This window comes from Dermochelys coriacea, chromosome 10 (genome assembly GCF_009764565.3).
Source record: "Dermochelys coriacea isolate rDerCor1 chromosome 10, rDerCor1.pri.v4, whole genome shotgun sequence".
In the NCBI taxonomy this organism is placed as follows: Eukaryota; Metazoa; Chordata; order Testudines; family Dermochelyidae; genus Dermochelys; species Dermochelys coriacea.
Window position 1 is genome coordinate 73,803,203 of NC_050077.1, and position 20,186 is coordinate 73,823,388.

Below are 20,186 nucleotides of genomic sequence, written 5' to 3' on the forward strand. Positions count from 1 at the left end.
ATGGCCTTGGAACACCAATAAAAAATTCCACCTACAACTACATACAGGGCAAGTATGATCCCACTCTTCTGATTAAGGAAGGGATGATTACTCTTGGAACACTGTGACTGGGGCAAACCTGGGAACTTCCCACTCGGACACCTGCCTGTCCCACCATTAAACGTTACTGCATAGCTACAAAGCTGTTAAACTGTGAAGATCAGAATCAAACAGTCAGAATGATCTGCTACCAGCTGGTGGGCACTCTAGTATGTTCTTTTAGAGGCGTCTTTGTAGTGGGACTTCTGTACTGTAAGAGGGTATAATTCTTTTTAGAGCTTTCAGAAGAGTTGTTAGAAACCAGAGCCCTTTACATTTCACAAGAGGTGGCTTATCTATCACTTTTCACTTTCCAAGCAGTTCCAAAAGATCACGAGATAGCAACCAGGCAGCAACCGCTGTTACCGTATATCTTTGTTTAGAAGTCACAGCTTCTAATTATGTTTCCCCTTAGGACTTTAATATTGAAGGCAAATAGAAAAAGAGGCCAGTTTCTATAAAATGTCATTATTTTCCCCTGTGCATTTTACATTGAGGGCAGCTTCAAAACAAAAGTGGCTTCTGTTTAAAAAAGAAAGAGAGGAAAGAGATCAATTTAGAGAGAAAGGGTGACTTCTATAATACAAACCCCCATCTCACAGGGAGGGCTTTATTTTCCTTTCCTGGCATAATAAAGTGCATAGCTTTTGGTTTAGAATTTATATTGATGGTAGGACAAACAAAAGGAACAGGCCAGAGGCAGACGCATTGAAAAGTGATGTTGGATGAAAAACATGTCAGGGAATGGCATAAGATCATTTCTCTGAGGAGCCGGCATAGCATGGGCTGGCCAAGGACTCCCAGAACCGCAAGAGACTTGACAGTCGAGGCCACAAAGCATGGCTTCCTACTAAAAATGTTAGCTAGCCACCTGGATTGTGGCACAGCATGAGCACACCTGCACAGACCAAGAAAACACATCCTGGCAAAGGCATCAATGTTAATCTCTGATGTTATTTCCAAGCACACTAGGGATGGGTAGAAAAGGTTTGTCTCAATAGGGCTTCAAGATAAGACAGCCAACGACGTAGGTCAGAATATACTCAAAGATTAAATCCAAGGAGCTCAGCATCAAAGAACTTAAAGAATAGAAATCACACAGAAATTATTTTTGCAATGTGTAATTGGTGCAGGAACTGATTCTGAGGTGCACAAAGAGCACTGTTTGTGTAAAACCAACCCAGCCTTTTTATCCACCTTCCGGTTACTCTGTGAGGGTAGCTTCTATTCAACTCTGTGTGGTAAAGAGTTCCCTTCCAAATGAGAAGGTCTGCCAAGGTCTGCTATAAAACCCGATTTTCATATTACAAAAAGCAAGAGACCAGTCAGGGTGGCGATTTAATTCTGTAATAAAATTTGATTTTGTATCAACTTCCTAACAGAACTATGTGTGTGTGATTAGACATACAGTTGGAGACAGACAGACAGACACATGACAATCTTGATAAATCATTCCCTCTATGCTAGAAAATGGAGCTAATCAAACTGGGGCAAAATTTTTAAAAATAGCTGTCATCCAGGACATCACTTCTCATGCCTGGTAAAGCTGCCCTGTTGTTTCTTTTTGGTCTCCTTTCTTGCTACAGACTTAACGCTCAGAGATTTAACAGGCAGTCATTTGAATACTGAGCCTGCCAAGAGCTAGAGAGATTTTTTTTTTCCTTTGGCCTCACTTCCTGATTAATGTTAACTGCGTCACTTGAAGCGGAGCCATGTTGGAGTCAGCGTGGAAAGCAGATTTGTAAAGGCGGCCTCTAATTTGTTCCCCTCTTGCTTTTGGAAGCTCAGCTGCCCCACCACACTGTAGCTCGACACCTAATATTTTTACTAACAAAGGTATCGGAAAAATCCTATGAATAATGCGTCCCTCTCTTTGATGTGTATTGTGCTACTGATGCACTGCAGATTTCCTTATAGGAAAACAACCTTTGCATTCATAGTGCTGGAAAGCAGGCTCTGGAGAAGTATCCTCCCCGAAAAGGAACACTTGCCCTTTAAGAAAAACCCTGCAGTAATTTTCCATTCCCCTGCACAGTCTTGCCTACGTGGCAGGAATTGTTTGTAAGGCAGATGCATCATGGGTGAGGCTCATGCACTGATCTTTTTGCTGTTGCCTGGCTACGGCTCTTGGTATGCAGGCAGCATGCCAGGCTCCTGGGAAGCACCTTTGTTTCCAAGAAGGGATCTGAATTCTGTTTTCATGCTGAAGGCAGAGGACAAATGACGGCCTACTGAAGTTTCCCAAGCAGCCAAAGTGTAACAAGCATCAAGAATTACTCAATAATATTAATAAAATCCTATCAGCTGGGATGATTTGTCACGTCTTAAAACAAAGGAATAGTTGAGTCTATCGATGTTTCTGTTGTCCGCTTGCCATTAGACTGATATAATGCTTCCTTCTGCAGGCTGGCCGCTTGAACCATCAACAAATCCTGTCAAATAAAATCTCCTGGATTTCCTTCAGTCCTACTGGCCCCGTTAAATAAACAAGGATTATATTTAGAGTTCTGTAACTTCATAAACTGGTTACATGAGATAATATTTGGAACCAAGGGGCCTGATTCTCTGTTTCTGTGTACTGTGTGTAGACATTTGCAAAGTAAAAGGGGGTAAAATTGCCACTGGTAGGGTAATGGAGAATCAGACCCAACATGCTTTCTCTGTTCCCTGTTGCTAGGCTCATGGTATAGCACACAGCGCTATGGAAACAGACATTTCCTGACTCTCACAGACCTGCATTCCATCTCTGGTATGTGCTTTTTTTCCCCCCCCTCCTCAGAAGCCTGATACTTCCATCATTACCCATGTGTTACACTCCTCAGTTAACACCCTGCATTGCATCTGCCACGCAGTTAGGGTGTCTCCCTGTGCAAACACTACCATCCTTAATTGGACCCCTGGCGATAACTGTGGAGCAACAGGGAACCTTCCTATTGGGTGACCTTGCTGCTTCTGGACTGCAATCCCAGCCCTCTTTGCATTTAAAATTTAGAACAACCTAGGTAGTCACTATGAGGTGTGAAAAATTCACACCCCATTGCACTTTAATTAAGCAGACCTCACCCCCTATGTAGATGCAGCTAGGTTAATGGAAGAATTCTTCCGTCAACCTAGCTACCACCATCTACATTGATTATCTATATCGGTGGAAAAACCGCTTCCATTGATGCAGGAAGAACCTACATTACAGCACTACAGCGGCATGCCCTTAGTTTTTGTCCACACTAGGGAAAAAACAGGTGTATGTTTAAAACGTATTAACTAGCATATGATCCTAGTATAACCAGGACAGGTTGTAGTTTCATCATGTACCTGGTGGTCAATGTAAACCCTAGGATCCACTCTACAGTTCATACATTGGTATATTTTAAGGCCAGAAGGAACATTATGATAATCTAATCTGACCTTCTGCATAACACAGCCCAGAGAATCTCACCCAATAATTCATGCGCTCATAACTTCTGTTTGTGTTGCAGTGTATTTTTTAGAAAAATAATCCTGCCTTGATTTAAAGATTTCAAGTGACGGAGAATCCATCATTTCCTTTGGTAAATTGTTCCAATGTTAATTACCCCAAATGTTAGAAATTTGCACTTTATTCACCTTATATTGTGGCTAGTTCAACTCAATTAGATATTACACATGTTAAAAGTACAATATGTCCTATCTACAGTAGGATTTTAAAATGTGTTCGCTATTGTGTGTTTGCATCAAGCTTTAAAAAATGCCAGTGAGCAACCAAGGGTGGCAGAATCTGGCCCGCAAATAACAATGGTTAAAGGTGCCATTCCTCTTCTTCTTATATGTTCATAATTAAACAGATGCACTCTTTAAACAATTCGTTACCAATAAATAAAGACAAGGTCAGATGGTCATGATGGAGAGTCGCATTGTGAAGTAAATTTATCACAGTTCCATTTCTACTAGAGCGTAACAGCCACTCGGCTTGCAGGCACTTCCTGAGGTCTTGTTCCGTGTAATGGAATGCTGATATTCAGGTCTGCCCGGGAACGATTTTGCTTCTGTTGTCTGGGCAGCTAAGAATGTGGTAACTTCAGTTAGTGCCAAATGCGTTCTAGTTTATGAAAGCTTATGCCCAAACAAATTTGTTAGTCTCTAAGGTGCCACAAGGACTCCTCGTTGTTTTAACCTTAGCTCTGACTTTTCTGGGCTTCTTAAATTTGTTTTTATAACTCCAATGTGTTTAATGGTAATATGCTTTCCAACTGCTGATATGTGCCTGCAATCTTAGCTTCCTTGCCTAAACGAAGGGTGTTTTTTTTTTGTGGGTGGTAATTTCCTTATTTTTAAAAAATAGCTGTAAAGTCCACTGAAGAGGATCCATGTTGCTGCAGGCCCGGGAAAGTCCATGCTGTCCAGTGGACCTTAGGACATTCACATAGGGAAAGCCCATTTGGTCTGCTGGACACAACGTTTCCTGATATACAGAGTTCCCACCTATCATCCAGTGAAGCAGAGCCTCTATGCTATAGACCAGCCTCTGTATGTCCTCAGGAATCAGGGCTCCTGTCCAGTAGAGCCCAGGAGGAATTAATAGGGGTTGGTCTCTCCCCACAGTGATGTTCCTATTTAAAATCTTAGCAAACTGCAAATATAAACACAGAATGGTCTTAGAAGGTTAAGAGAGAGGAACCAAAAATAATCAGTCTTCAGTCTCCTAATGGTCCTTTGATACCAAAAATCTGAGAGCTAAGCTCACAGTGGAAGGATTCTGGTTCTGTTTCAGATCGCTTACTGTTTCAATTTCCTTTGCTCTTTCACCCTGCCCTGCTGTGACCTTGAGACTGCGTCATCCCTAGTGCTGCTACTGCTCCCCCTCCACTCAATAACTACTAGTGGCTCTGCATAGCAATGGATTCATTGCTATATCCCTGGCTCACCCTGATCCACTTTCCCAGATCTTGTAGGGCTGCAGAGAGAGCTGAGTTATGGAGAAGCTTCCTGGCCCTTGCTGTGGACCACTTTACTTTATCCTGTGGGCATCACAGATCCTATCTCCCTGTGAAGGTTTTGCTGCAAGCAGGACCCTCTCCAGTCAGAGAGTTGGGGAGAGGATAGCTCCTTAAAGATGCTGTTCCTCTAGGAACTTATGGTCCTTTTCAGAAGGTGACTGCAGACCCGAGTGCCCACAGCTCAGGTCAGGGTTACATGTAAGAACTCAGGACCACTTTTCTGGGGGAGGGCAGAGCATGAAGACCTCCAGTTTAGCCTATTTTTCACCATTGGCCCTATCCCTCCAATAGGGAGGGACCTCTGTGTTTACCTCTAGGTGGGAGGGCAAGACGTAAGTCTTCCTAGAAGCCACAGTATACAGTGACAGCTTTGCCTATGTGGCTTGCTATAGCGACAGTCCAGCCAACAGCTTCCTCCAGAAGAGGAAACACATCCACTCCAATATTCTCCCTGGCCTTAGGATGGGCAAAATGAATGTTTTGATCCGGTACTACTGGCCAGCAGACAGTGGGGTCCAGGAGTGTGCTCAGTTCCACTTGGAAATATTCTGTACAGCTCAGAGGCCTACTCATTCAGCCTGTTCCTTAATACAGCTGTCTCTGGCTGCTGTGTAAAGCCATAATAGCAAGGATTTAAAAGAGTCTTCTGCAAAAACCTACTCACTGTAAGGGCTTCATCTTGCTTCCATTGACTTCAACAAGATCAGAACAGAGCCCTAACAAAGCTGAGAGGAACAAAGAGGAGGAAAAGTAGATAGAAAGAAGGAAGGGGCCAGAGGAGAGAAAAGGGCAGAAGAGTAAGGGAGGAAGCAATAACATAAAAAAGCCATTGGAGTACAATCAAAACCTACAGGCAAAAATTTCAGACTTGGTTGACTAAAGTTAGACACCTAAATCCACATATAGGCAACTAAATCAATGACCTGGCTTTTGAGGTACCAAACACCCCAAAGTTCCTGTTTATTTCAGGGGAAGTTGTGGCACCTATGAAAACCAGGCAACTTTCATTTACAGGCCTAAATATGGATTTAGACGCCTACCTTTAGGTTCCTAAATTTGAAAACTTTGGCCTATAAGAATGAAAATAGAACCTACTTTGTAGTCTTCAACCAGTTTCATTCTACTGCCGTTTGGCAACTGGATACTGTGGTGATTTGTGCTCTGCGGCTACCTAAAATAGTGAAAAGAAAAGGAGTACCTGTGGCACCTTAGAGACTAACAAATTTATAAGTGAGCTGTAGCTCATGAAAGCTTATGCTCAAATAAATTTGTTAGTCTCTAAGGTGCCACAAGTACTCCTTTTCTTTTTGTGGTTACAGATTAACACGACTGCTACTCTGAAACCTAAAATAGTGAGAAATTTACTTTTTTGAAAATGTCCCCTAGGCCTTCCCATATAATTATTATTTATATTTATTTCACAGAAGTCATGTGGGCTGCACAGTCATTCCCATATGAACTTGGTGTCTTGTTGTTGCAAAATGTTCTGTGGTTAAAGTTCTGACCTGAATGCTTGATAAATATCTGAGCATTGAGATTGCAGGAAGAAAAAGCACCTAAAAATCCCAGGGATTAAGGTCATGCGTGAGGTGGCTAAATCTGTTTTCAGCTAGTCCTGTTTGGAAGGTATACCCAGCTTGGCTCCCTTTTCAAGAGGACGGAGGGGAAACGTTAGGAATTGACCAGATTCTTTCAATTTCAGTTTCTTGCTAAAATGAACACAAGGTGGTGAAGAAACAGGGATTTCTGTGGGAAAGAGGCAAAGAATGGGAGGAGTCTAATCCAACCAGGCAGGCAGTTGGAGCAGGAGGAAATTCACCAGGGGTCCTTCTTCCTGTATTAATTTGAGTCACAGAATTAGCTGTGTCACAAAGGGCACCTTTTCCTCTTATTTAGTATGGGTATTGCAATAGTGCTCAGAGGCTCACAGGATTGAGACACCTGGTGCTAGATACCCCAAAGAAGTTATGATCTAATTGATAAAAGGATGCAACATGACTCTATTACAAATTTGGAGGGCAGCACAGAAGGGGCAGGAGGGAAGCATTTTAATCCCATGTAAATTCAGCCTTGATAGGGTGACCAGATGGCCCGATTTTATAGGGACAGTCCCGATATTTGGGGCTTTTTCTTATATAGGCTCCTATTATCCCCCACCCCCGTCCTGATTTTTCACATTTGCTGTCTGGTCACCCTATGCATTCATCCAAAGGACCATGCACTCCTGGGCTCCTGCTCCTCCCCTAGCAGCACATCTGTCTTAGTGGCTGTGCTGCCTTGATCCTTGGGCTGTGGCTTTACATGGGGGGAGGAGACAGTATACCGAAACAATAAAGAAGTAAATACCACAATGAACAACATTAACATCCGCAACGACACGGGTCTGCCTACTACCTCGAATGTTTCTCCCTGGTCCCCTTACACCATCAGCCCAGCGAATTATCTACTCCTGTGTGAAAGCTCAGATGAACAGAGATGATTATGTCATGGATGAGTGGTTGCTGCGGTAAAGGGGCAGCACACCACATACACATCTTTCCCCTCTCTCCGTGCTCCTGTGCACATTTGCCTGCTGTTTGCATGAGTTTCTCTCCACTTCATGAAGCAGAGGGTAGCAGCAGGCCCATAACCTTAGAAAGCATCTGTACATTTTAATATGAATTTAACGCTTCTGAAAGGTACTAAATTTACATCCTTGGAGACTACAGTCCTCTTTTTATGCCCAGAACAGGTAGTACACAGTAGTACAGCATGGGTAGCCACTGGGCAAGTTTTCTCCAGATCACAGGATTGTCTCAATGTGCCATAGTCCTGAACTGGAAGGACTACTTCCAAGGTTGAAATAGGAATTCTGTCTCATTCCGTCCTTGAGGTACATCTCAGCTCAGATTGCCATCTGTGGTGGACGGTTAGTGCCCTCTTTGGTGGTGGTATTTTTGTTGAGCTGACACTTTTCTGCTAGCAACTGGCCTGAGACGCATGAATTCTTTTCACATAAGCCAGTGAACAATCATCAAATGAGAATGACTTTCAGCTCCTGATCAGGCTGCATGCAAATGGATGGGCTAAAATGAGGAAGTAACTGGACCCCCATCATTATCAATATCATGTATCAATAACAAGCTACTATATGTTTTTATCAATCACCTGCACACATTCCCTCTTGAAATAGTCTGTGTCCGTAACAATTTCATTCTGATGGAGACGTGTTAGTCTCTTCCATCCTACACAAGGTCCTGTAACTAGGGCATTTGTGGCTGTCTGCTTGCATATCCCAAGGGAACCTGACGTTTGTGAAAATCTGATTGGTCTGAGAAAGAGGTGGAGAAATGCAGTTCTCTGTAGATGTAGAGGATATATTTAGGAGTGCAGCTGTGGGAGGCTGCAGAAACAAGAGAGCGCTTGTCCTGCCAGAGGTCTGCTCAGCTCACAAACCTAAGTAATCTGTTTTTTTAGCACTATATTTTTCCCTTCCACAGTTCTGGGGTTGAATTGAAACATACAATTTAATGCAGCCACAATTCCTCCTGGGGAATGCACGCTGCAGTGCCAGCTCTGCCATCCCTTAACTGGGTGCAGTATGTGCCCCGCACACGCAAGGTAGCTAGTCAGTAATGTGGAATAGAGCACGGTGACCCTGTCTTCACTGTACTCCTCTCTGCCCTCTTTGGAGAGGCTAGTACTGCTAGTGGTGTTAGTCTCACCAAGGACCTGATTCACCATTGCTTCAACTCTTGTGTAGTCATTTACTCCAATGCGAAATGAGTATAAAAATGCATGTAAAACCCTATTAGATCAGAATGGTAACATTCCTTTGCATCAGTGTAAATGACACACAAGATGCAAAGCAATGGTGAATTGGGCTCCAAAGTCCCTGTGTTCTTCAGCCATGTTGTGGCTGCTTCGGCAGAGGGATGGGAGGTTGGGGAGGTTCCTTCTACCCTCTTCCCTCAACTTGTGCACCCGTTCAGGAACACGCATGATCTAGGCCTCATGTGGCCCTAAAGATTATTGCAAACAAATGGTGCTGTGGAGTGCAGTTAAGAACTTGTGACCATATTCATCTAGTTTTATAACTAAGTAGCGTGGAGCACCAAAACCGGTGCAGGGATGTCTGTACTATGCCTTTGTGCCCTGGCTTGGCCCCAAGGGCTATGACGAGGTATTTACTCAGGCTCTGTCCACACTACAGACCTCTGCCAGCATAGTTATGTCGGTCAAGGGTGTGGAGAGGTGTGATTGCAGGCCGATATAGGTGTGCTAGCAGAAGTCTGTAGTGCAGATGCAGTTATACTGGCAGATTCTTTACCAGTACTTGTGGGGGATGGTTTTACTATACTGGGATAGCTGCGTCCACACTAGGAACACTTTGCAAGTATCTTATACTGTTATTCCTATAGAGTAAAGCGCTCCTAGTGAACATACAGCCTCAGAGGGAAGCCACTGAGCCTTCCATCCCTCCCTCCCTCAGAGTTTACTAGCTCTGCAGGGGACCAGCTTAAAGTTATAGCAGAGTCTCCATAGCAGCCCTGCCAGGGGAGGCTGCTGAGGGCATGCACTGAATCAGTACATGCCCTGGTTGTCTCTGCCTTGTCACCTCCCTGCCCATTACCACCCACATTTTGGGCTGCAGTAACTCACTGCTCCCAGTGGAGCAGAACTTGCAGTGGCCTTTCACTAACCCAGCGTCCCTACTGGCAGACTTCCTGTGCAGGGAGTTTCCAGGGGTCACAACTCTATGGCAGCAGAAGCTGGCATAGAACCTGAGACGAATCCAATTCTAAATCTAAAAGAGATCTAGTTTATCAACTCTAGATGCAGCTTGTTTTCAAACACCTTTGTATGAAGGTTTGTTGTTTTACAACACTTACTTATCAGCAGAAGGTTTCAATTACCAATTCTAATATTAAAAGTAGATTAGACAATGCAGTAGAGTAGCAAAATATACCACAGTGAATAATCCTGCATTGGCAGATGGACAGACTAGTTGCACTGTGTGGTCTTTTCTGTCCCTAATCTCCTTGATTCTGTCCCTTGCACTCAAATTCTCCTGCAGTGAAACGGTTACCTTCAGGACTAATTGGCTCAGAGCACCAGTCTTTTGCAACAGATTATTGGCACCCTATTTAAAAGCAGCTTCCCTTCCCCCACATTATAAAAACGTCCTGTAGTGAGAAACCAAATGCAACAGAGTACAGAATCCCTTAGTGCTACAGCTCAGTACATTACACAAAAGTCCTTTTATATCTGGGAGCTAGAGTAGAAAATTCTAGAGGGGAAGATCTCAATGATATTGACTGAATCAGCAGCTTTATTTCCCAAGAGATCACCATACTTGTCATTTCAGTGTGGTTTTTGCATACCATTGTGAGTTAGAACAGCACTCCACACGACCGTTCACCATGCTCCATCCTGATTATTTGAAAATGACAGGGTGTGAAACCATTCAGGGTGTTTTCAAACGACTGAAACCTGTTAGCCTGATCTGAAAACTAGCCCGCTTGCAAAAAGAAGAACTTAGTACGCTTCTTGCCATGTCTGCATTTAGCAGGATGCAGCCTTGCAAAGGGCTTCCGGTCATGAGTCCCTGCTGGAGCTCAATGTAAAGAGGAAAAATGACATGGAATGAAAGCAAAGCAAAGTAAAAAAAAAAAAAAAAGTTAAAGTTGGGGGATTGAGGGCTGGACACTTTACATTTCTAGGAGAGTGCAGAGGCAGTAGCCATTTTGTGAGGCAGTATTAATAAGAGAGGCACATCTGTGTTCATGGAAATTTCAGTTTTAGATGTTTATTCTTATATTTAACCATGAAACCTCTTAATTGCTTCGTCACATTCTCTGAGTTTTCTTTTGGCTTTGATCCCATCGTCAATGCTGGAATTCATACTACGTTCCTCCCAATCCAAAGAGTAACCCTATGCCTTCAGTCCAAATGGCTTTTATTTGAAATTAAAGGAAAACAACAAAACAAGGAAGAACAAAGTAATGTCTCCATGAGCACGGTCTTTGTAAAATGCTTCATTAACTGCTGCACCGCACACAGGGGCAGCTGCCTCCAGCAGACTCCTAGAATTTTAAAGATGCAGTAGGCAGAGAAGCTCATAGCTGAAATGTTCAGACATAATTTAATTATATTCCAGTTAATGACCAGGTGTTTTTCTCAGCAATGTATTTAATAGCTACTTCTTGTTTAGGGGAGACCAGTATTTGATATGCTTTTGGCAGGTCAATGTGAGAGGTAATTTCAGATGGCATTAACTCTGCTAATCATGTCAAACTATTTGATCTTTGTTGATGACGATCTGGGACATGCCCTTGGCTAGTAAAGGTAGGAGACCCAACCCTGGAATAAGATGAGCTGTAGCTGGTAGAAAATGTGGTTTATCTACCAGGGCTCACACCAGACCAGTTCTCTGTGGTAGGCACTGGCTGACTATTGGTTTCCAGGTGGAATATAAGATATCTTTTTTGATCCATAAAGCCCTAATGGTTTGGAAGCTGCCTACAATATCTGAGACCACCCCTCTGCCTGAGTGATCGTGTACAGTTGAGCTCAGTGTATATTCCAAAAGCTGGAGCCCTCTTAAGTAACAAGCTGTGTCTTTTCCCTGAGGGGTTTTCAGTGTTGGAACATGATCACACCCCACCTGTTGGTCCAGAATAACTGCATTTGTTGGCTTTAAGGTTACCGTGAAAGGCTCACCTATTTAACAAGGCTTTGATGGTGAAAGAGGCATGGTAAACACTGATGTTTTGTGGACATAGGGAATATTGTTACAGTTGATTTCATTTCCATTTGGTTATTTTCTGATTTTGGAGTGAGGGAAAGCGGCTGGTTTTATTTTTCATGTAACTATATGCTTAACTTATGACAATGTTGTCTACAGCCCAGAATAGGAAGCTTTGAAAAAGTTATTATTTTATTAATAAATCGGACACCTCCTCCCAGTAAATGAAATATATATATATATACATATATATAGTGTTCCTTTTTTCACTCAGCCGTTTTGCTCTTCAGTGTCATCTGGCCTGCATGAACATTGCAGATTAATTTCTCAATTTCTCTGCCAGCCCTCAAGTTAAGGGCCTTCTTTTCACTGCTACTACAGTAGTTATTTCCGCATCAGCATCTGTAGGAAGACAAATACAAAGGTATCACTTTGCCACAATGGCAGTGAATGCATCTGATGAAGTGAGCTGTAGCTCACGAAAGCTTATGCTCAAATAAATTTGTTAGTCTCTAAGGTGCCACAAGTACTCGTTATCTTCTTGATTGCCCTCTTTACACTCTGATGGTCCAGTGGGCCTCTGCAACAAATTTAACCCTGATATAAACAGGTTTAAGTTGCACCTGCTTCTACCCAGACTACTTATGGTCCACAAGCTCTCCCATGCACTTCCTACTTCTCCTTTACATCTTTGGTTGTTTATTCTTGTAATACTGACATTATAACAATAATATTTCAAATTTTTATTGTGCTTTCCATATTTAAACCACTTTACCAGTGTGTCCTCTTAAGCATCTTAATCACTTCCTTACCTACCAGATTACATTCTATTAATATCATTTGAGTTGGCTTTTCATTTTTAAAGCAGTCATCTTCAACCTCTCTTTTGACTCTAACTTTTCATTATGCTAACTGAACCTTTTTTAACTCTCCTGAATAAAACACTCTTCATCCATGTTGGACAAACCCTATTCCTGGATATACAATATCAGTATCTGATATGTCATTCAGCAATGACATATCAGCAATTTAATTAACTACAGTTAATTAAATAGTTAATTAATTAATTTAAAGGGTGAGGGGGAAGTCACTTTGAAAGTCCCAATGGAACATTTTTGTTTGTGTTGATTTCAAATCACTCATGTTTGACCTTATTCCCTACAAAGGCAAATGTACACACATTTTTTTAGATGCTTGATAGCCCTTTTTACTTTGTATTCTGGGGGCAGAGGGTTCAAATATAGGCTATAACACTGAGGAACTTTTGCTGCAAGAAAGCTACAGGTAGAGCAAAATAAAATGCATCTATTCAGTAACCTTCATTCATACTAACAGGTATTTCACAGTTAAACATTTTTACCTCTTAGTAGCCAACATCCTACTTCTTCAAAAGTATCAAATATCAGGAGGAGGAGGAGAAGAAGAAACTCTATAGCATAATTAAATTTCAAGACACGCTGAAAAGTCTGTGCCCCTTATTAAGAAATCTATGTAAGGAAAATTGCAGCTTCAGGGAGCATACAAGGAATACTGGAACAATCACACATGCGTACCCCAAAAATGCACACTTTCTTACTTGCCCTCTTATATATAATCAGGCTAATCTCTGCTTTTGCATTCTCTCGTCTTTCCGGTGACAAAGTCAGTTCATAACTATACAAAAGCATTTTCAAACTATTGGTACACAAACTTATTTTTAATACATTTCATTAACTTCCAAATTCTTAGGACAACATTCCACTTTCTTACAGCTACATGAGGGCAAATCTGGATTGATTATATTGATTTAAATGGAATTACTCAGGGCTGGATTAAAAGGATAGGTACATATCTCACACCTTGGCTCCTGAAATTATGTGGTGGCACATAATCTCAGCTTTGTTTTTTTTAATATGTTTCAAGCCATCGTGGTTGCAAAGAAAACCTTGAAAACATCATCCAAATATAATGTATGCAGTGATCCCTGGCTTGAGTCTGCTTACAGTTTAAAACACCAACTCTGAAAGGTGTGATCTTCCTCATTTAATTTGATGGATCATTAACTCTGAAACCCACTGTTCTAGGGGACCCCTGACAACAACACCACAGCAGAAGATTCTTTGTGTGGGGGATGCTTACTGCCACTACCCTATCATGATTCTACAAGAGTGCTGTGAAGGATTCCAACGTATAGAGTCCTCTGCTCATCTGGATGGTGGCTGTGATCTCCCTTCTCTAGGAAAGACCCCAGCTGTGTGAACACATGGAGCTGTAATCCAGGTAGAGAGGATGCCCAGCCTGCCCAAAGAGAGGAGTTGCTGCTGGGCCCCCACTAGGCCAGAAGATGGTTGTATGGGTGATCTCTGATCCTGCCACCCCAAGGAGAGTCAAAGGGTTCCCTTTAGGATGTGTCTAGTGCCCCAATTTTCCTAATCTGAACCTAGAGTGATTCTGTATTTCCACCTGAGCAAGTGAGGGCAGATTTTGGCCCTCAAGGCCAAATTCATCTCTAGTGTAACTCTTCTGACTTCATCTCAACTTGGCTTCAGTGACTTACACCAGGGATGAATTTGATCCAACAAGCCAAGTTCTAGTCTCATTTCCCATACCCTAGTGTAAATCTGCAGGAATTCGATTAATGTTAGTTAGGAAAATGTAGACGTAAGAATTTAGAAAAAAATGCTTAGCTTACTGGAAAAACGAATTGTTGTCAATTATCATCTAATCTATAAAGGTATTAATTCCAAAATATGCACAAACATAAATTTCTTCAGGTTTCTGTAAAGAATTATGTGTTCTCTCCTTTCCTGTCCTTTGCCCCCACACCGTCAAGAGTGTGATATTTTGGTAGACAGGCTGAACAATATATTTATGTGAAACTCTACATTGGGCATAGCTCCCTTATCATTGCCAAGTAGTCTTTGGACTCTTGATAAAATAATGAGCCTCTCCCAGTTTAGCAGAACACTCCTATGACTCTACAAAAGGTATTTACAGATAGAGGTGGGGGGTCGGTAGAAGATCCTGTTTGCAGATGCTTCCTTTCTGAACATGTGTAAAGCCTTAGCAATGTATCCAGCTTTCCCACATTTTCAATCCTAAACTCCTAAAGGCAACAAACTTCAACACTGTATAAAAACTAAAGCATTTAATGCAAGTTACAGTCTTTGCCTTTTGCAAACTGTAGCTCAAAGATATTAATAGGGTTTCTGGGAAACTGCCCACCAACTTATTATATATCATTTAAAAATTGATTTCAGAGTTATGCAACAAAACTTGCAGAAATTTCTTCACATGAAAAGAGACATGTAGAACCTAGATATCACTCTTTGTATCATGTCTAGATCACCAGATATTGCCAAGAAAGGTGAACCAAAATTTTGTCCTACCATCCCCCTGTCCTTTTATATCTGTTTAGTTTTGAAGAAAACAAAAAATTGCATTTACTTTATAAACAAAGTATTTTAAGTTTAATATGCACTTATGCATAATCTGCTAATGACAGCAGAACATTGCCTACATGTAATAGAGGCAAAAGATTTTTGGGTAATGATATGGATTTGTTGTTCAAAGCACAGGGGTTTATTATAAAAGGTAATTTCAACATAGAACACAAACTTTGTTTTAAATTTAAGATTACTTCAAAATCATAAGAGTTCAGTAAGGGCTAGGGTTCCTATCCTGAATTTCTTGCACTCTGAAATCAGGAGCAGATTTAGGTGTTGAAAAAATGCAGGATTAGAATATAGGACAGTATTATTGTTGTTTATGGTATTTTAAGATGGCAAAGAGGTAGCTAATATGAATGTGGTAGCCTTTAGCAATAATACAGAACTTCACATTTTCAAGGGTTTTAAAAGCATTGGGCTTTTTAAAATCACATAATCTCTATGGAAATCAGTGGGGCTTCCACATAAGGAGCAGGCCCATAACTAATCCTCACAACAGCAGGCAATAATAAATAAATAAGTATTATTACCCTTATTTTACAGATGTGAAACTAAAGCAAAGAAGTTAGTGGGCCAAAGTTACAACTCAGGAGGTCTTGGCTCTCAGGCCTGAGCTCAATCCATTAGATCACAGGTGCCAACATAATATCAGCTGTTGATATTCAGTGACTGTCAAGTTAAGCACTGAGATTCTCTTCACCGGACTGAGTAAAGACAATCAAGTCCAATAAAATTTCTTGGCCCCTTTTTCACTTCAGGTACACCATATTACTTTCATTTGCTAATGCTTTTTTTCTTGAAAATGGGAATATGAAAAGTCAGAGCTGCATAGGCTAAATAGTTTCATTTTGAATAAACTGCAAAACCACTGAAGTTTGGTTTAGCAGACTGGAAAAGGTCCTGCCCCCCCCCGACATGTTCACCAACAGCATTTGCCTGATGAGAATGTGTTTCTGATTATTCTTGATCCAAGCTTTTGTTGTCGCTATAAAGGTTTATAATTCCAAATAGGAGCACAATAAAAATATTAGTAAATTCACCATATTAGCCTTGTCTTGGTTTTCAGTGTTAAAACATACTAATAAAAAAGTTATTTCCCTTATTTTACAAATATTATATAAAAATATACATTCTTAGTGAGTTTGTGTGTTTTTGTATTTGCCTTACTTATATATGGGCTGATTCAAAGGCCTGCATCTGAATCCCAATACAGATGTGAATGTTACTTTGAACTTTACTGTTACTATTATAATTTATGTATATTGTGACAGTGCTTAGAGACTTTAGTCAGGATCAGAGCCCTGTTGAATTAGACTGTCACACAAAGGGGTGATAGTAAGTCTAGGGACTTACCGGTATGGGGCTGGGCTGGGGCTGGCTCTGGCCCCCGGAAGGGGCGGGGCCTCAGACGGAAGGGGCAGAGCTGGGGGGTGAGAACCAGCCCTGGCCCACCCTGTACCAGTAAATGCCTCCTTCCCCCTCTCCTTCCCCCGCTGGGGTAACAGTGGCAGCCGAGGGCTCTGGCAGCGGTTTAAAGGGCCCTGGGCGGTAGCAGCAGCCGGAACCCTGGGCCCTTTAAATCGTCCCTGGAGCCCCACCGCCGCTTCTCCAGGTCTCTGGCAGCAATTTAAAGGGCCGGGGGCTCCAGCTGCTGCTGGGAGCCGCAGGCCCTTTAAATTGCACCTGGGGAAGACAATCCACCCCGGTACGGCGCACTGGCTCTTGCCGGTATGCCATACCGGGACGTACCAGCTTACTTTCACCTCTGGTCACACATAGAAGACATGGTCTCTGCCCAGAAGAGCTTACAAACTGTATAGTGGCTAAAACAAATTCCGAATTCCATCTTCCCAAACTTTGTGAAAGTTCAGAACTGATGTGAATCTTGAACTCCCAAGTTAAAGAACATGCAGGTCTTGAGTTTTGGTTTTGGTCCACTGACAAAAATTACACATCATATAAGAGAAATTAAAGCTATTAAGACAAATCCTGATTCTCTTATACATGCCACTGTTTTCAGTGGGACTGCTCATGTGAGTACAGTGAGCAATATTTGGGCCAAAAAATCAAACTTCCAGACAAAGTAGGTTTATCTCTTTCAGAAGTTTCAAAATGAATGGAGAAGTTTGCACGATGGGCCTGATTATTCCCTCATTTACACCGGTGTAAATTGGAAGTAATTCCACTAAAGTCAATGGAGTAACATTGGTGTGATAGAGTAGTAAATCAGACCCATCAACTCACTTTTTTGTGCATTTGTTCAAACTTTATCACTTTAATTTGGTTACGGTGTAGCATATTTATACACTACCTGAAAAAACAGTCAAATGCAATACAAAATAAAACTAAAACTAAATAAATATACAGCATAAAGGATGTAACATAGCCTTTATCTTGCTAAGAACTAAGTAACGTTTAAACATTTTCTGCATGGGGAATAAAGATAAAAAATGAAGGTAAAGCTTTTCTGATAGAGGATGGGGGGAGAAAAATGAGAAGTGAGTAAGATGCTGTTGCCAAGAGTAATGCCTGAAACACCAGAAGAGCTGACAAAGCTGTTTGAGTACTGTGGTCCCTGACAGAATTAAATTGTAGCGGGATACTTTTTTTACCCAAAGCCAAGAAGCAGAAGAGGAATAGATATTTAGGCTACAGAGCTGAGAACTCTGACATCCACATGTAACTCTAGAGACATTAAAGATTCCCTAAATAAAGACAGGATTTTTTTTGTGGGACATATAATTCCAACTTGTGGGGGAGATTCTTGAGAGACACAGAGCTAACCTTAGAGAAATGCCTCTAAATAGCAAGGGCAATTGAACTGCCAGGGAAAGGATCAAAATAACATCAGCGGAAGAAGTACGGAAGAAGTACACAGTCTCAAGATAAAGGAACCCAGGATACAGGAGTGAAGCAAAGTGATTGAGAATGCAGATATCATGGTTCAATGTATTTGCTGTGGAAAGCAACATCAGAGACAGAAAGAAAAATGCCCAGCCTATGTGCCACAATGCAAGGGGTGTTGGAAACAGAACCACTTTGAATCCCAATGCCGCAGCTTCCTTAGAAAGAAAAAAGCAGCAGTACCTGAAGTGACTGAGGATGTAGAGACATCCAATGAAAAGGAGAATATCTGCAGTGTGACTCTAGCACAGGGATCAGCAACCTTTGGCATGTGGTCCACCAGGGAAAGCTGCCAGCGGGCCGGGCCAGTTTGTTTACCTGCAGCATGTGAAGGATTGGCCGATTGCAGCTCCCACTGGCCGCAGCTCACCATCCCAGGCCAATGGGGGCTGTAGGAAGGGTGGCCAGCACATCCTTTGGACCGTGCCGCTTCCCGCAGCCTCCATTGGCCTGGAGCAGCGAACCGTGGCCAGTAGGAGCCGCGATCAGCCGAACCTGCATACGCGGCAGGTAAACAAACTGGCCTGGCCCGCCAGCAGCTTTACCTGGCGGGCCGTGGGCCAAAGGTTGCCGATTCCTGCTCTAGCAGATCCAAAGCCTCTCAATGTACAGGCACGTCAAAAGAAGGCTGCCAGCCATTCAACTGTCATATTTGCAACTATGCCATCAGAACGACAATCAGTTTGATTCCAGCTGGATTGTGGAGCCAACTACAGCATAATCCCAGCAACACTGATAAGCAGTAATATTAGGCTGGAGAAATGTGACCAAATGCTTGTGATATATAATAAAATCATTCAGAGGCCAGTGGGCAAAAATAAGAGAGATTATTGTTTGGATTTTATAGTAGTAGACATACAAGAGTACCACCCACTGCAGGGCAGCAGAGGAGTGCAAGCCAGGATCTGATCACAGTACACCAGAATACCCCCAATGTGAGAGAGGAAGGAGAATGGTCACCATGAGCCGTGTCCAACATTCTAAGAGAATCTAAGGACATAATTCAGGGAGATAGACATCTAGACAGCAAGATGAAGTTAGAAATAGACATCCATGTGCAGCCCATGAGACTACCAAAATAGTTGGTTCCAATAGACCGTATAGAGCCACTGAAGAGGGAACTGGCAAGCCTGTAAAGAAGAGGCATCATTAGAATTGTTGAAACTAGCACAGAGTGGATCAGCAGCCTAACAGTGGTGAGAAAACCTTCAGCTAAACTGAGAAGCGGCATTGACCCAAAACCACTTATCGAAGCATTGAAAAGAAGTCACTAGTGACTGGAGACATACTATCTAATTTATCCACAGCAAAAGTGTTCAGTGTTTGTGATGTCAAGTATGGGTTCTGGCATATTGAGCTACATGAGCCATCCAGCCACTGGAAAATCTTTGCCACACCTTTTGGCAAATACTGCTAGGTGTGAATGCCTATGCCATCAGCCTGGCCTCAGAGGCCGGGGGACAGATGAGGACTGACAGAGTCCAGGTGTGGTGAAAACAAAGCTGGTATAGCCTGATCAATTAACATAATTGATGATGTATTGGGGTACAATTATGCACTTGTCACAGATACGTTCTTTTTCAGGCAGCTATTTAGAGTTAATTAAGAAGATAAAATTGGTGGAACACACAAATATGAGCTTTAGTTAATACAGACAACTGGCGGATACATAAATATAAGGATAAAATAAGTAGAATAAAGTGGTTTTCTGCATTGTTCATATTTACAACCTTCCATTTTGCATTCTTACAATGTTACATTGTGGAGGCCATTAGAAACAAAGATGGAAGGGAAATTTGGTGGAACACATCAAAGAGTAGCTCCTGATTTAGTTTATACCCTTTCAGGAGCTTGATGAACCTGAAAAATAGGAAACTTTATTGGAGCCTCCATACTCCATCTTTATGTAACTTATCAGGTACACAGCCATAGTCTGAATGACTGTTCATTATGGCACTGTTCCGAAAATGGAAACTGGAGTGACAACTATCTGCCAAATCATAGTGTTTTAATACAAGTTTAAAATGAAGTTTGGAGTGGTGACTGCACGTCTAGTTTCCCTAACAGTTATAACGT

General features: G+C 42.1%; 2 long non-coding RNA genes across 2 annotated transcripts; one reads left to right on the forward strand and one right to left on the reverse strand.

Moving 5' to 3' along the window:
* Positions 1-1,029: 1,029 nt before the first annotated feature.
* Positions 1,030-18,073, forward strand: LOC119862769. Its single transcript, XR_005295361.2, has 3 exons — positions 1,030-1,914; positions 2,756-2,827; positions 13,842-18,073. It is a non-coding gene; the product is annotated as an uncharacterized LOC119862769 (long non-coding RNA).
* LOC122456095 lies at positions 2,356-3,378 on the reverse strand. The gene is made up of 2 exons (XR_006274757.1): positions 3,200-3,378; positions 2,356-3,158 (listed from the first exon to the last, which is right to left on the reverse strand). It is a non-coding gene; the product is annotated as an uncharacterized LOC122456095 (long non-coding RNA).
* Positions 18,074-20,186: the final 2,113 nt, after the last annotated feature.